General features: G+C 39.9%; 1 long non-coding RNA gene across 1 annotated transcript in view; it reads right to left on the reverse strand.

Annotated features, from left to right (window-relative positions):
- Positions 1 to 15,753, reverse strand: part of LOC133265662 (uncharacterized) — a 59,154-nt gene that overhangs the window by 9,843 nt on the left and 33,558 nt on the right. Inside the window, exon 2 of the long non-coding RNA XR_009742048.1 lies at positions 9,615 to 9,730. This is a non-coding gene — a long non-coding RNA (uncharacterized LOC133265662). The remainder of the gene's footprint in view (positions 1 to 9,614; positions 9,731 to 15,753) is intronic.

A 15,753-nucleotide genomic window follows, 5' to 3' on the forward strand; every position in this document is an offset into this window, starting at 1 on the left:
TTTTTCCCCCCATAATTCTCCCTATTCTCTTTCCCACATTTCATGTTAGGCTTCACTTCACAGCCTTTACTCAGATGAGTAACATCATTTACTCCATTGGCACAACTTACATGAGAGAAAGAAATACTAATAAGCTTGACTAAACTGCAGTCACTCGTATTTGAGCCAATCCAGTAAAGCTGGGGTTTCCCCTTATTAACCTTGAAGCACCATAATGAACATAATAAAATAGAAGAAAAACTGATTTCACGACAATCAAATTTAAAATTGAGTTTCTTTTATAAGAACTCACATTAAAAGGGACACAACTTGGTTCTTTTAAGTCTTAGAGAAAAGAAATAAAGTGAAAATAAAGATTTGCAAGGTTTATTACCTGAATTTGGAGAAATTTTAGACGCTATCAATGCTGCATCTTTTTGTAGTTTTAAACTGTCTCTGATCATTGAAAAATCAGAATATTTTTTGCCAAAATTTAACAGGAGTGAGGCTTCACATTGTCGCTGGTACTCATCTGGTTTGCTCCTTAAATTTCTGTAGGGGCTTAAGTTTGGGTTTTCACTCACTTTTATTACTGTCTAAATTTAAAGAGGGGTTTGTTGGCTGCATAATGAACAGAGAAGAGGGGATCTACCTCATGCATTGCTTTGCAAACTGTTTAGCTCTGAAAGGAGCAAACGTACACACGTGTGCGTGCAGGTATGTGTCCTTATGAGAGCATGCATGTATGCAAACAATATCATCATATAAAAAGGCTGGAAGGGTTTGGGAGCTCAAAAGCAATATCTTTCTCCTCTAAACTGCTTTATTACTGGCATTCCCTCCCTCTTGGGCATGCGTTCAGCTGAGACTAGGCCAAATTGGCAGTCATTTTCAAAGTGCTTGGCAGCCCCATGATCCCTGGGAGTTTTCAGCTGACATCTCTCTCTCTCAAGCAGTCTATGCAAGGGTCAGTGGGAGACCTGACTCCCAGGCCCGGGCTTGCTCTGGCTGTGTCATGAGTCAGGACCAATATAAATTAAAACCTTAAAGCCATACTGTGAAGGCATTCTTCACCCCTGGAGATATTTTTTTTTCCCTGTGACAGATTGCCTTCCTACTAGTTTCCTATTTTTTTATTCTTGGATACTACAGTAGCAAGTATGTTCCTTTAAGTTAAAGAAAAGGGGGGAAACAGCTGGTGAAGAGAGAGTTAAACTTCCACCAAAGTGTTAATATTTTTGGTAGATTGTTGATGCTCAACAAGCAGGAGTGAAATAACAATAATAATACTAGGGGCTGCTTATCACTTACAAACAATAGTCCAATGACAATGTTCACACTGACGGAAAAAATGGGAGTAGAAATTAATAGTGACAGTCCTGCAGGAAACAAGGGAGAAATTGGATACCAAGTTATAAAATACAGACTAACCCAATAGGCACATGCTGCTGTTATTATATTAATATTGTTAAAAATATCAAAGCACTTTAAAAATGGAATTGTACTGTAGGTAGATAGACAGTATTATTTCCACATTCTTTTAAATAGGAATTTTCACTCCTTGTTTGGCTTGGAGGCATGGATGTAATTTGTTGCTCAAAAACACAGTAGCCGAATGCAGTGAAAAATAAGACTCGGGATTAAAGTCTCCCATCTGAAGGACAGAATCAGGCTACACCGAGAGCTCGCTCTGTTATTAACAAAACCATCTGAGTCACTGCAGATACAGATGTCACTGATGTTCAATAGTGGGGTGGGCTGTGTTTATTTAGTTAGTTAGAGAATAGGGAGAGATTGTTTTCCCTCCCTGCAAAAATAAACAGAGCAAATAAAACCACCACACTCATGTAAATAAAGAAGTAAACATGAACCTCAACATATCTCACCCACTGATGAACCTAATCCCACAGCCCAGGCTCAGGCAGGTACAACCCCTCTGAGAAGTCACTGGACTTCCCCACATAAAGTGCATAATTAAAGCTGCACATCCTGAAGGAAACAACCACAGCATCAGTATTAGCAATTCAAGGTGTTACTGCAGCTGCTGTGTTTCCCTGCTATGCTTGTACAGCACCTAGCACAGTGGAGGCTGATCCCTGACGTATGCATCAGAGCATGGATAATGACAGTGCCTCACAGTAGTGTAATTTCAGCTGAAATCAGGGGATTAGGGAATCAATGTGGCTTCAGATAAAGCCTCGAGAGGGAAGAAATTTCCTGGGAGGGTGCAAGATAACCCTACAAGAGGCTTCTCCTCCATGCGGTCCCCAGGTGGAGTTGAAGGATTGATGTCGCCTTTCTTTTCCCCTATCTGAAATGCTGAAAGGAGATGTGAGAAGCAGCATTAGTACCCAAGGCTAGGTGATAGGGCAGCACAAGGAGCAGCTCAACACCCAGCTCTACCAGGGATGCATCTCAGGTGGGCACAGAGCTCCATACTGCCCCAAGCTTCACGCTGATTAAAAGACCTGATCAAAACCCACAAAGCAAATGCTCTATGTTGCCCCAAAGCTTGTTCTCTTTCTCAGCCAATTACAAACAAAAAATACCTGTCCTCTCACAGCAACTCCAAGCAAAGTCCACAACCCATGTCCTTTCAAAGAGGTTTCTCCATGCAAATAATCTCACTCCCTGTTTTTAATAAGGATGCGTTTCTTCCCCTTTCAGTGCTCTGCAAGACAGACCTTCATTTTCTACTAGACATCAAGACTTGACTTAATAAGCAATGGGGCTAAAATATCCACTCTTACATGTAGGGTGTCCTGAGGTACATACAAACATCACTCTAAGATGTGATAAAGTAATCTAAAGCCGGGCCCAGCCTGCCAGTTCAGGCCTAAAGGGATTTGATTCAGTGTCAGAACCTTTGGCTCAGGAGGTCACTCTCTCCTCTTGCTTTTCTTATAACAAAGGCAGAGGGTTGGGAGGGGGGAAGGATTCCTCCCCTTTTATTTTTTCTTTCTTTTTTTTTTTTGTCTTGTGAATTCATCAACTGTTGTTTGTTGAGCACTGGGCCTTTATTCAGCCTGCTGAAACATTTTCATTAGATGGAGGCCTCTGAAGTATGCTGGCGGCTGGGACCGCGCGAGGACAAAATCTTAGTCCTCTCCAGAAGCCGGCTGATTGAAATCAGCACTGTGTCAGGGGCTGTCATATCTCAGAAAAGACATAAAACACACGGAAACATCAATAAGCAACAAGCCTCTGACAGCTCTGAGACATTCCAGATGACAAGAAGAGAAAAGGGGTAAGGTTAGGGCTCATGGGGGATATTTAAAATGCCTAACAGCCAGCCGAAGTGTTGGCAGGCTTCAGGGAGGCCCAGAAAAGACAAGATAAAGTCTATCAGGTTATCACCTGGTTCGAGATGGATCCCTCACAGCAAGGCCACAGGGATGAGACAATGACACAACGGCTTCTTTTTTTTCTCTTCTCTTACTATTATTATTATTCTTTTATTATTTATTTAAAAACGTATCAGAGAAACAGGCTGCATTTACACTGAGGTTACCCAGACAACGTTTGTGCTGGGGAAGATTAAAAAAACAAGGGAAGAAAAAGGAGAAGAAATGGAAAAAAAAAAGGACAAAAAGAGAATCCTGCAAGTTAAAGAATTCTGCTTCCAGCTACCTTGTACAGAAATCAAAAAGGATTAACAAGGTTTTTTTCATTTAATTTCCTGTACACCAGACGCTTTTGTTAAGAGATCAGAGATATTGCTATTTATTGAATTTTTAATATGATCTTTATTAAAAGGCAGCACACATGTTTGGGTTTCCTTTTTTTTTTTTTTAGAAAAAATAAAAAAACCCAAACATGCATGGGTATAAAAATCAAAGCGCAGGAATGAACCGCGGGTGTTTGATTTTTGCTCTCGTTATATTATGGTGATTCAGATTCTTATTTAAATTTTAAAACAATAAAAACCAAACCTAGTAGAAACGGCCCCTCATCTTCCTTTCGACTCGCATCCATTCTGCCAAGTAAGCAATGGACCCAGAGCAGCACTTGGACCAAGCAGATATGAATTCTGCCTTTGGAGTAAGTGTAAGACCAAGAAATGAGGTACGTAGCTGAGTAAAAAGGCCAATGTGTAATTATTTTACATTTTTAGATTATCATCCACATGTTGAGTATTTCATCATCAGCTTGAAAATGTAGTCACCATTGTATATGCTCATCTGTGACACTCAACTCCCCCAGGTTAGCCTTCAGCATAGACTGTGTCGCTAATGGAAGGAGGAAAATACAAAACATACAATCCCCTCCCACACCACATTCTGGGTGCTAAAGAACAGGACCTGGGTGAGCCACGACTGCTGGAGCAGAACCTGTTTGGCCCAGTTGTTTACAAAACACATCAAACCATGCTCTCCGGTGTCAGTGAACATCAACAGCAAATCCAGTCTCTCCTTCCTTAAATACTTAGCATGGCGAAAGCATGATGACTACACAATTTCTTTTCTATCTGCAGCTGATAGTTTTTCTTTAGAACCTGTAACTATATTCTGCAACCATTTAAAAAGCAGAGTAGACTCAGACTTCAATAAATATCCTACCTGTTTCTTTGTTACCCTGCTCATATTGTTGTAAATCCATGGGATTCAACTGACTTTTACTGGGTATAAATATTACTGTGCTAGTCTGAAGCTTGGGAGACAGGTTCGAATACTTTTCTCTGCCAGACTCCAGTTCTGTATGACCTGTGAATCACTTGGCCTCTTTGTCAAGACCTTTCATAACCCGCCCTGGTGGGCCTCAAGAGCGAAGGTGGACATGAACTCTACCACCTCATGCTTGCTTTCTTTTTCAAGCAAGATTTTTTCTTCTCTGGCATATCAGCTGGGTTTCACAGTATCTATAATCCCATATATCTTTGTCGTAGAATGTCAGGGAAGTTCACTATAGCAGTTTGGGGGGTTTTATTGACCATAATATCACAGCAGGGCAGGCATACTAGAGGGAAACCACTGGTGCAGCCACAAAGAGCCATAAACTGTCCCAGAGACAGCTCTGAGGAAACTCTGAAAACTTAACCATTATGGACAGCGTTTTCTTCCTCTTATCTACAGGTTGCTGCTGCACAGTGCTGTAAATACAGCCTCAGGTCTTCACCTTCCAAAATGTGAACTGGGAGCAACAGTTCTCCCATGTGGCATTGACTTGCTGTGAAAACAGATTGATTGTAAAGTCTGAAATCTCTGGACAGCAATGGGTCACATACTTTTGATGGATAAATGCCTGGAGTCTTCTGTAGTGTCTCACGCAGTAAAACAAGAGCTCAACACTGGCTTAAAGACCTACTCCAGTGTACAGCAAGAGGCACCATCAGCATTGTATGTAGTCAAGGGAAAACAGGCAAGGTACAATAATGTGTATTTACATAAAATATTTCCACACAAACATCTTGTTTATGAAAGAAAGTTCATAAGAAATCAGCAATTCCCACTTACAAAAGATATGATTTTTCCCTGTTTGTTGGAAGGGTGCACTCTAACACAAACCAAAGCTACAAACACCAGAAGATGTTTAACACACAGGTTCATTTCATCAGCCTTTTAGATCAAAGGCACTCTAACAAAAGGTGTCCTGAGCCTGAAGTGGACAAGTAAAGTCCCTTGACTGAATACACCGTGTCAACCTGGACGCCCTCTGACCCATCAGGTTATTTCTACTTCTGGCACTAAGAATTCCAGAGGGGATACATCATCTGTGTCATTTCTTCTCAATGGAAAGGTGGAACTACATCTAACATCAGAAGTAATTACTCACTGTATCAATAATTGTGAAGGGTGCTATGCAGACCACATATGGCCTGTGGGGAGCAGCAGGCATAGACAGAATGGTCCAGGTGTTATGTGATGTTGGTAGAAGTTAAAGCCATCTTCCAGCTCAGCAGAAGAGACTTTAAGATTACAAAGGAATGCAAAGGTGAGCTTTCATATACTCACACTCTTGACCTGTGCTTTCTAAAAACCACCTGTATGTCTAGCCAAAAATCTGAAGTGAAGTGGTATGGGCTGTTGCCTTCTTTTTTTTAACCCCCCCAGACTTGTCTGACAAGTATTTTTCCAAAGGTAAATGCATTTCATTTCCAGCAAAAAACAGTTTTTCTATAGTTCAAAATAAAAGTAAATGCCCATCTTTCCCAGTGTTTTGAGCAGGAACTTTGTATCAGGTACAATGGTCAAAACAGGATTCTCTTCTATCACTGAAGAATGCCAAGTTTATTTTTTTCTCTCTTTTGTCCTTCCCTATTCTTCTTTTGAACACATTTTTTGAAGGAGAAAAGATCAAAAAAGGAGACTTTTTCCCCTGAGATAAAAAAAAAAAAAATACCAGAACTCCTTACTTCTTAAAAGAAGTCTGCAAGATGAACTTAAATACGTAAGGTTTTTGTTCCTCTGTGCAAAAACTTAGTCTGTGGAAGTTGCACTGGAAACCAACCAAAAAAAACTTCCAAGGCTGAAAAATCAGGTTCATCGATCAATTCCTTTTAAGTATATCTGCCAACCAGTACTATTTTTATGACTCCGTCAGAAAACTGATTTCTATGTAGTCCGTAGCTATTAGGCATTTAAAATCCCCTAGCATGAGACTGACTGCTATGAGATACAGACTTGCTTCTGACTGCAGTAATGAAAAATCTGTTTGAGCCATGGGAATCTTAGAACCTTGAGTAGCTCAACTTGAGACTGCAGCACCAATGAGCTCAAGCATGAAGAAGTGATTTCATTGGGGATCAACATGGTTCATTAACATCCACCATTATGTATTTACACAGGATAATATAGCCAAAAGGTGGGGTATTTACCTCTTTTTCAATGCATGGAAAAGTATGGTCTGAACTGTGGCAATCATCTTGGTGATGAGTTCTTGGTCTGAATGTCAATACATAGTCAATCCCAGAGTGAAAACACTATGGGAATATCCAAATTACTGCTTCTATTCTTGCATCGACTTCTCATGCTTCTCTTCTGGGGGGCACATCTACTTCTTTTTAGAAGTATAGGAAGTCTCTAGCATAGTTTCCTCCAGATACCTGCAGAAGAACTCTGCCTTTGTAGGCCCAGGGAGAATCATGGGAAGGTAATGGAAGACTACTCAAAATTCCAGTGATGTGACCTGTTTCTCCACCACTCAGAGACGCAGGACTGGATTTCTTATTAAACGCCAGTTCAGCTTGTCAAGCCCTCAAGACTAAACAAAAGAAATCCTATGTATGGAGGTGAGAATTAGAGATGGGGAACTTACAAATAAGTGTATTAGTAACTCTTTCGAAGCGGACTGCATGTGCTGCTGCAGCAAGAATACTTAGGTGGAGATTAGGGAAGAATTAAAACGCAGTTTCCATAGGTGAGTTCAGGAGGATTTATGTAGTCATCTAGTCTACACTATCTAGCAAACAAACTAGAACTGGTCTAGAACAGTGCCTCCCTCCAGCAGAATGCTTTGCCCAGGACTTTGCAGCTTGTTGCAATGTTCTCTTGGCTTCAATTGCAAATACAGTAGCTCTTGGAGTGCCGTCATTAGTAAGGTGAGTAGGATTTACTATGCCTTAAAATAATTACATGCAGCTTCAAATTCAATGAGTTCAGTGGCAAGGAAAGTCCAACAAAGTACCACGCTTACAGGAACACGTGTTCATGCAGTGCAATGCTGCAGTCAGAGCTGTGAAAATACATTTTCTAATGTGTGCTGGGAATTAATTTTCATGAAATGGGAGCATATTCCTGCTGAATTTCCCAGCATCATCTGAGTGTAAGCCATCAAGCACCACTTGGAGAAACCTGTTAGGTTAGTTAGTACCAAAAAAGCCACTCATCAAGTAGTGTGACTGCTGCAATTTGTGAGCTGTACTCACTGTCCTCTACTTTTTGATTTAAGAGCATTATGAAACTATGTAATTTGGTGTAGTCTTTTTATTCCCATGGTAATTTATGTCTGTGGGTAAGCATTTTATTTTATCTGAGCCATGGTGCCAGAGTTATTTTCCGAATCTCTTGAGTTTCCCTTTGATGCCATTGAAATTAAAACCAGAGCTGCAGATAGTACCCATGCTGTTTGTCACAGAGTCAGAGGTTAGAATGCATTTGCTGCTATTTATCGTGGCTCATCAACTGCAATAGTTACCGTGGCTCATAGACTGCTGCTTTTCTCATCACTGATACAAAAATATTAATAACAGACAACAACCCAGGACTGGCATATAACTGACTCTGTCAGTCACCATCAGCAATATAAAAAACACATTACACTATCAGCAAATCTCTGTGCTGCAGTAATCTTACTTGCCTTGGGAAGTTTTTAATTAAAAAGATGCATTCCAACCTTAAATATTTTATTATTTAGACAAACAATTTGCATCTTCAGTAATTAAACATTAAAAGATGTCTCTGCATTTGCTATACATAGCATTTGCTATGTATACATGGCATAAAATGTTCAAAAGTACATTGTCCATTATCAATTTATTTATAAAATACAATCACCATTCTCTATCTGTGCATAAACAGCTAATCATGTAAAGAGCTAGACTACAAATCAACTGCAACTGAAAAGCTATGTCTAACTTTTCTTCCTGTCTACTTGGTGCATCCTTACCCTAACCTAGACCTGAAATGGGCAGAAGGAAGTGATGGTGTTTTCTGAGATTAATATCACGAAAACATTTGGCTATGCTTCATTAATAGATCAATAATGGCCATTCACATGAACACCTACAAGGGCAGGTCTGCAACATAGTTCAAGGTGGAGTAGCTATGTGTGGTGACAGTTACCAACAGGTGTATAACATCATGGTCTTCATCACTCAGGCTGCATACAGACTTGAATGAAGCATTTAGCATATGCTAGATGGAGCATGGAGCAGACTAAAAGTACTCCTTCAGCAGTCTGCTGTGCTTCTTATGGCATAGAAGCCATAGAGACTTTGCAGTTAGCTATAGATGCAGAAGACCCCAGGGAAGTTTTAAAGCAAACAAGATCATCTTGGTTTGGAGTCTACACTGTTTTTCCAATGTTTTTTGCCTGGTGGATAATTTCCAATCCTTGATATTTGTTGAAGCCCTCCATGCAGGTTTTGGCAAAAGGCTTTTCCTATTCTACAGGTTGCCTTTGGTGCCTTGGGTCACCTACCTGGAGAGAGGCACTACTGCTTTCACCCAGTGAGATCATATTATGCCTAGGGACCAGTACAATTTGTGCAACAACTGCACAGCGCGGCCTTACAGACCAATAAAGCTTCACAAACCACAGCTAGGAAGCATTGCTTTGGGATGTAGCTATGAACAGTTGCCAAGAAAGGTAATAAAATGCAGAGAAAGAGGGAGGTCAAAAATTTATAGAAGTCATTTTTATAATCCCCATTCTCAGATGCCTCCACCATCAAGCCCCAAGGCTTTACCCCCCAAAAGGTCAGTCAGAGCAGAGAGTTTATGCAAGAAACTGCAGGCAGAAAAAGTAAAGCATTCACATCAGAAAATTAATTCAAAAATTAAGAACAAATGTACACTCTAAAATAATACATAATTAGCTCTTTTTAATTACTACTTCTCTACCATTTAGAAAAAGGTGATGCAAGTTCAATAAAATGAGATGCTTTTATTCAACACTAGTCAAATTAATTTACATACTCAGATTCTCTTTAATAATTCCATGATATGGCAGGTTTCTTTTATCCAAATTTTAGAATACATCTATGTAGTAATCATCTCAGACTGAAAGTGCTGTAGCAGAATTCTGGTCAATTCTGGAACAGAATATTATTAGAGGAAGAAAAGTCATTTCATTACTAGCCATGAGTCTGATTATGCATCCTACAATGCGGTTAGAAGATAGAAATGCCTTTCCTTTTCAAAAGGAAAGAAAAAGGGCCATCAGACCACTATACTAGATATCCCATTTCTCTAGCAAGAATATACTATCTATCTGCAGTAAATCTGCTTCCAACATAAGCTTTTGTTGCTCCTAATTATCTAAAACATCCAAACCCAAAAGCTTTTGCCTTTTCTCCCTACATCATTGCAGAGGCGTGAATTTTTTCAATACCTCATATGCTTTAACTGCACTAATATGCAATATCAGACCTGTCTGTTCCATCTGAGAATATTCTACCACATCCTTTGATGGCGAATACCACAGACACCATTTACCTATTCTGTGTTCTGTTGTCTTTACACCTAATCTTGACTGAGTTTCAATAGCAGGATCTTGTAATAAATCTCCCTTCCTGAAGGAAAAACAAGAAGCTGCACCTACAAGCATTCAAGTGAATGACTCTAGATACCAGTCACGAACTTAGGTATGTTGCATTGCAACATAAAGAGCTGCTTCTAAGCCTAATAATTTGCCTGTGATCAGCATTAATGAAAATTTCACTCCAGCTCAATGTACAAATATGTATTTACCATAGAACTATCTATGCATGATAATACAGTGCTATTAATGCACTCACTCAGAGCACAGAATGTTTTATCTAAAAGCATTCAAGTAAGATTTTTCTTGCTGTTTTTCAAGGATGCTCAGTCTTTAGCGCTTCTAAGTAAAGATTCTAGGGAAGGGAAATGCCAGTTCTCTGCACTGAGTGCTACATTTCAATTTCTCTTTAGGACTCTCTACTACATCAAAACTGGGAGTAGACACCAGTAGACCAGAATGATTTGAATATTTTTTTTTCCCAGGAAGTAAGTTTCACATCTTTCTGGCCTGTCTTAATGGTTCCCATTTTGCTGATGACTCACTTAGAGCTGTGATTCAAATAGAGCTAAAATGGAAAATATCATTAAAAGCTTTGTATTTTTAATTTGCATTTAGTTTCTGAACTGTTTCTGACCTATGATATTTTCCCAGGCTGAGACTGATAACTGAAACAATCTGCACATTCCTAAGGATAGATCACAAAGTTTCTTCATTTGGAAAATGCTTAATACTGATAAGGCTAATTTTGCCTGCTTTATATCCAACAACATATGCCCAACCTAACAATACCATGCCATTATACTAACACGGTTTCCTTATCCTGGCAAATTTGCCACAAACACTAATATCCAACTTTTCCAAGGTTTTTATAAAGACTTATTGTAATATTTCCACATGCACAACATGTGTATGGTTACCAACTGATAACAAAACTAGTAGCATTCATTAAGTATTGCTATAAATCTCTCCACTGAAACAGCAATAATATCGCCTTCCAGCAACCACAATAAATGTAATGCTTAATCTCTCTCTGTGATATTGTATAACTCTAGCCTGCAGCTAGACTTCCACTGTAGGTGGTACTGTAGAGGATAAGTCTGCAGTGGCAGCATATGATGTGCTTCTCTTTGCCAGTGCATGGAAGCTCATGAGTTTGAAAGACTACGTTTTTTTTCCCTTCCACAGAGAAAACAGGATTTTGGGGGGGTAAGAAAGGAAAGAGAATGAAAATGCTTTAAGTTGCACAATAATACTATGTATTTCTTTAGATTTTATGGAGGTTCCCCCCCCCCAAGGATGCATATTTCATCTATGTCCCTTAAAACTTCACCCTAGCCCCATCTCTGTTATCCTTTAGAGCTCACTCTTTGCTTTACCTTTCTCTCCAGTGCACTGAATGATATCCCTACAAAACCAGGATTTGTGGAATTCACACATTTTTTTAAGCACACCTTGCACTGGGTTTTTCCAAGGAAATAAGACAAAAATTCTTTCTTTTGTTAAAGTTTTCAGGGCCAGCTTCCAAGTCACCAAAGTCCAGGCAGCATCAGAACAACATTCAGTATTCCTGGGAACACTCATCCACAGAATACTCCTTCCTGTCTGTCCATCAGTACAGCTCTTGTTCCACTGATGTTCCGATTTCTCACCATTAACTATCTAAGCACAATTGCTTCGAGCAGACAAGAAAGCTGCTCAGTTTGGTGCATCCATGTAACAGGGGGACTTGTCCCATGGACAGGGATCCACACAGAGGAGCTTTGCACACAGTCGTCTAAACTGAGCATCCAAATTCCATGTGAGGCTCTCAAGATGCCCCCAGTCCTTAACCCAAAAGGAAAGGCCCAACTCCTGTAGCGTTTTCCTCCCTGGGTATAGGGTGGGGAGGAAAATCGAAGGGAAAAGCAGCTTCATTGTGCATCCTTGCAGGACAAGGACCATCCCATTAGGGCACTCGTGTACGTTCTGCTCTTTAAAAAGCAGCAGCGCTCACCACAGGCTCCAGTTTGCTGCAGACTGAAGCGTGTGTGACAGCCAGCTGAGGACCCGGCTGAGGCCTCCGGCTGGCAGCCCGTGCCCTTGTGAAGCAGAAGCTGTCACAGCCGCTTGCTCCCCCCTCCCCAGTGCTCCCCTGGATGTCAGGCTGTAATCCTGCCCTGCTGTTCCGAGCCTCTGAAAGCAAAGCTTCCTACCTTCTGCTTTGCTGTTACCTTGGGTATGGAGCACAGGGCTGGATTTGACCTAAATTTGATTTATTCATTTTTCCAATGCTTTACAGGGTACTTAAGCCCTAGGTCAGCAAAGCGCTTAATCACATGCTTAACCTTAAGCACATGCTTAAGTGCTTAATCAGGGCCTTGTTGCTATATAAAGCACAAAGCTATGACTCAATTTGAAGAGAGTCTAAAAATTTAGGACCCCTTCCCATTCTCATTTGCTTACCTTGATACACACAAATAAGCCAAATTATTCACATTTAAAGTGTTTGAACATACTCTGGTTTGAAGCCCAATTTAGGAGCTCACAATACAGTCCAGACCAATCTGAATATTGGGGTCCCCACAGGATTTGCAACTGTTAAAAGAATTGCACTCCTGGGTACAGAAAGTGGTATTTTTCATAACGTAACTGTTGCCAAATATTAATATTCTCGTAATTCCAATAATTGCTCTAATAATAGGAAAAAAAAGATTATCTTTAAAGGTAAACTTAAAATGAGCAATTCACATGTAATACAAAGATACCACTTAGAGCAGGATGCACCCATATGCACTCTACAGCTACATATGCAGTTTCAAGATTGCTATTTTCAACTGTGTACTGCATCCTTATCTGACTTGCCCAGTAGGTGCAATTATTGGTAGAATTTGTTCTACAGTTCTGCAGGAAATTTTCCTTTTGCACAAATGGTTCAGATTTGCCTCTGCTGTGATTTTCTTCTGACTAAACATCCTCTGAAGCATTTTTTTGATGCTTCCCAGAATTACTGGCACTCTGATTACAATATCCTGTTGGATGGATACCATGAAAGCTGCTAGCTTTGGTAACTATATCTAAAATGTACAAAATGTCTTATAAAGCAGTTTGTTAAGGGGAGGGAGGCTGGATTTTAAACCACTAATAGTTTTAGGTGAACTGGAAATGCTTATCAACATATTTGTTTTTTCATATTACCTTTTATGTTTTACAGGAGCATTATACCACACATATTTTAGACTATTATTAATTGGGAACAATTGTGTTCCAAGAGCTTTAGATAGGACTGATAAACTTTCTATTTATCTTTATTTATAAAATAAAGAAAATGTGTTCAGAAAAAGCTTCAGTCACACTGAGACACAGTTAATGTAACTCTCAGCTTCTCTGATGAAATAATTTAACATGAACATGATAGACCATCTATAAAATACTTTCCACTACTCCACTAAAGGAGCATATTCTCAGTATCCTACAGAAAACATACAGTATCATGCCTGTGTTGTTTCTGTATGACATAACATGCGCTTCTTTCCCTGGAATGTAAAGAAATCAAGGTAGCAGTAACCTAAATAGTCATTCACACTAGAAAAGTTATCCCCTCCTGACACTGTCCCACCAGTTTAACCAGTTGTTCCAGGCTGCAATTAACATCTCCTAAATTATGGTAAAATCCATTCCACTGCAGTAGGATTACTTGATCTCCCTCATCATACATCAGGGAGCTATATGAGAAATGGGCACCAAAATAGCCATGTCCTGCCTGAGAGAAAAAACACATGGCCACCGTTCAACCCAGCATCATTATTTCCTCTCTTTAGCTTCTTGCTACACTCATCAACTGGGGCTTCCCAGAAAGGACCCCCACTCTTCGCCTTCCTTGAATCAATACATCTCAGAAGCTTTGGGGCTTCCCAAGACAAGCGATCTGTTATATAGACATGGTCAGAAGAACTGTCCTCAAATGGAGCAGAAACATGAAGACTGACACAGGAGCACTATCTTCTGACATGAACTGCTGCTGGGAAGTGGCTGAGGGATGAGGGAACTTCTGAGGGGTGGCCACAAGGCCCTTCTTCATGATCAAGCCCAGAGTCAAGCTAGCCCTCAGGTTTCTAGTAGGGGATGACATTGGAGGGCTTTTGTTTGCCCTGACATTTTTGACAAACATTTTAAAAACAACCCTAAAAATGATTCTGAGCAAATCTGCATTAGTTTCACTCTTACCTTCCCACATCCAGTGCTGTGGAGTTACTTCTGACAGGTAATAGTGTTAAATAAAAATCATACTCTATTTGGGGGCTGATGAAATCAATGTTTTCTATTACAGGATTGGCACACAGTCTATTTCCATCCATTATGTTGCCTGCACAGCAATAGCAGGCTCTCAGTTACGAGATGAACCCCAATCACTTATTAGTTCATGGTTGGAAGCCACCAGCTCCACATTATACGAAATCCCCGATTCATCACTGCCTCTCTCCGTCCTCACACCTTTCAACTTGTGCATCTGAGGTAAATACAAAGTAAAGCAGTGGGAAATCAAAGCCAAAGTTTCTACAGTGAGTTTTACCTGCATCTTACTGCCTTCTTTTCATTCTTTCAAATCCTTAAAAAAAGGACCTATCTTCTTGTGAGTTTTTTCCTTCGGAGATAATAGTACAGACTTCAACAATATCTGCCAAAAAGGAAGACTCCTTGAACCTTGACTTTCCGTCCTGCTACACATAATGAGACAACTACTTAAACTGCATTTAAAAAGTGCTGAGTAGATGAACTCAATGCCTAATGATGTTACTCAGCTTGTCGGCAGCTGATTGACACTAAAAGTAATAAATTAGAACAGAAAATGATTTTACAAGATCCCTGGGATGACAGACAGGCTAAGTGTAATATCCTCCATTACAGTTGTCATGAGATTTTATACAGTTCAGATCTGAACAGCCTCAGCAGGAAAGTGGAACAATTTCATGAGATAGACCTTCAGATGATGTAGAGTAGCATAAATCCTCTGAAGTTAAAGAAGCTATCCTGATTTATGCAGACAGGGATCTGGATCTATATCTTTATACATGTTTCTACTCAAGTATTGGAATGAAATCATTTGTTTTCCCATGCAAATCTGGGCAGAGAAAAGCAGAGACCCTGTAGAGAGGAATGCTGAAGGCTGATGTCTTAGCTGTGTTTGTTTCTGCCCCCCCCCTCCCCTCCCACTTTTAAAAGCACAGAAAACAGTATTTAGAGCATGGCATCACTGATTTTGTTGGCTGCTTCATTTCAGGGAATCCCACTGTAAATCCACAGCTCTGCAGAAGCACCTTTTGAATCATTAGCATTCACTGTCAGAATCCTTTGAAACGTGTTAGGATGTGTAAAGGCAAGACAAAAGGCAAGCATGTGGATACTTCACCAAGCTCAAAAAGCCATTATGCCATTATTGTTTTGGGGTTAATGAAAAGAAAGAATAAAAATGTGTATTTGAGCCCTAGCTGTCTGTAAAATCTAAAGGACTGCTCTGATTTTGGGTTGGTTTTGTTGCTTTTTTTATAAATCTCTATTTGTAAAACTTTTCTTTAGAAGAAAACATAGTCTTTTCGC

The sequence above is a fragment of the Pezoporus flaviventris genome, unplaced genomic scaffold (genome assembly GCF_033815535.1).
Source record: "Pezoporus flaviventris isolate CSIRO_AGI_PZ_B2104156 unplaced genomic scaffold, CSIRO_AGI_Pfla_v1 ptg000006l, whole genome shotgun sequence".
NCBI classification, from domain to species: Eukaryota; Metazoa; Chordata; class Aves; order Psittaciformes; family Psittacidae; genus Pezoporus; species Pezoporus flaviventris.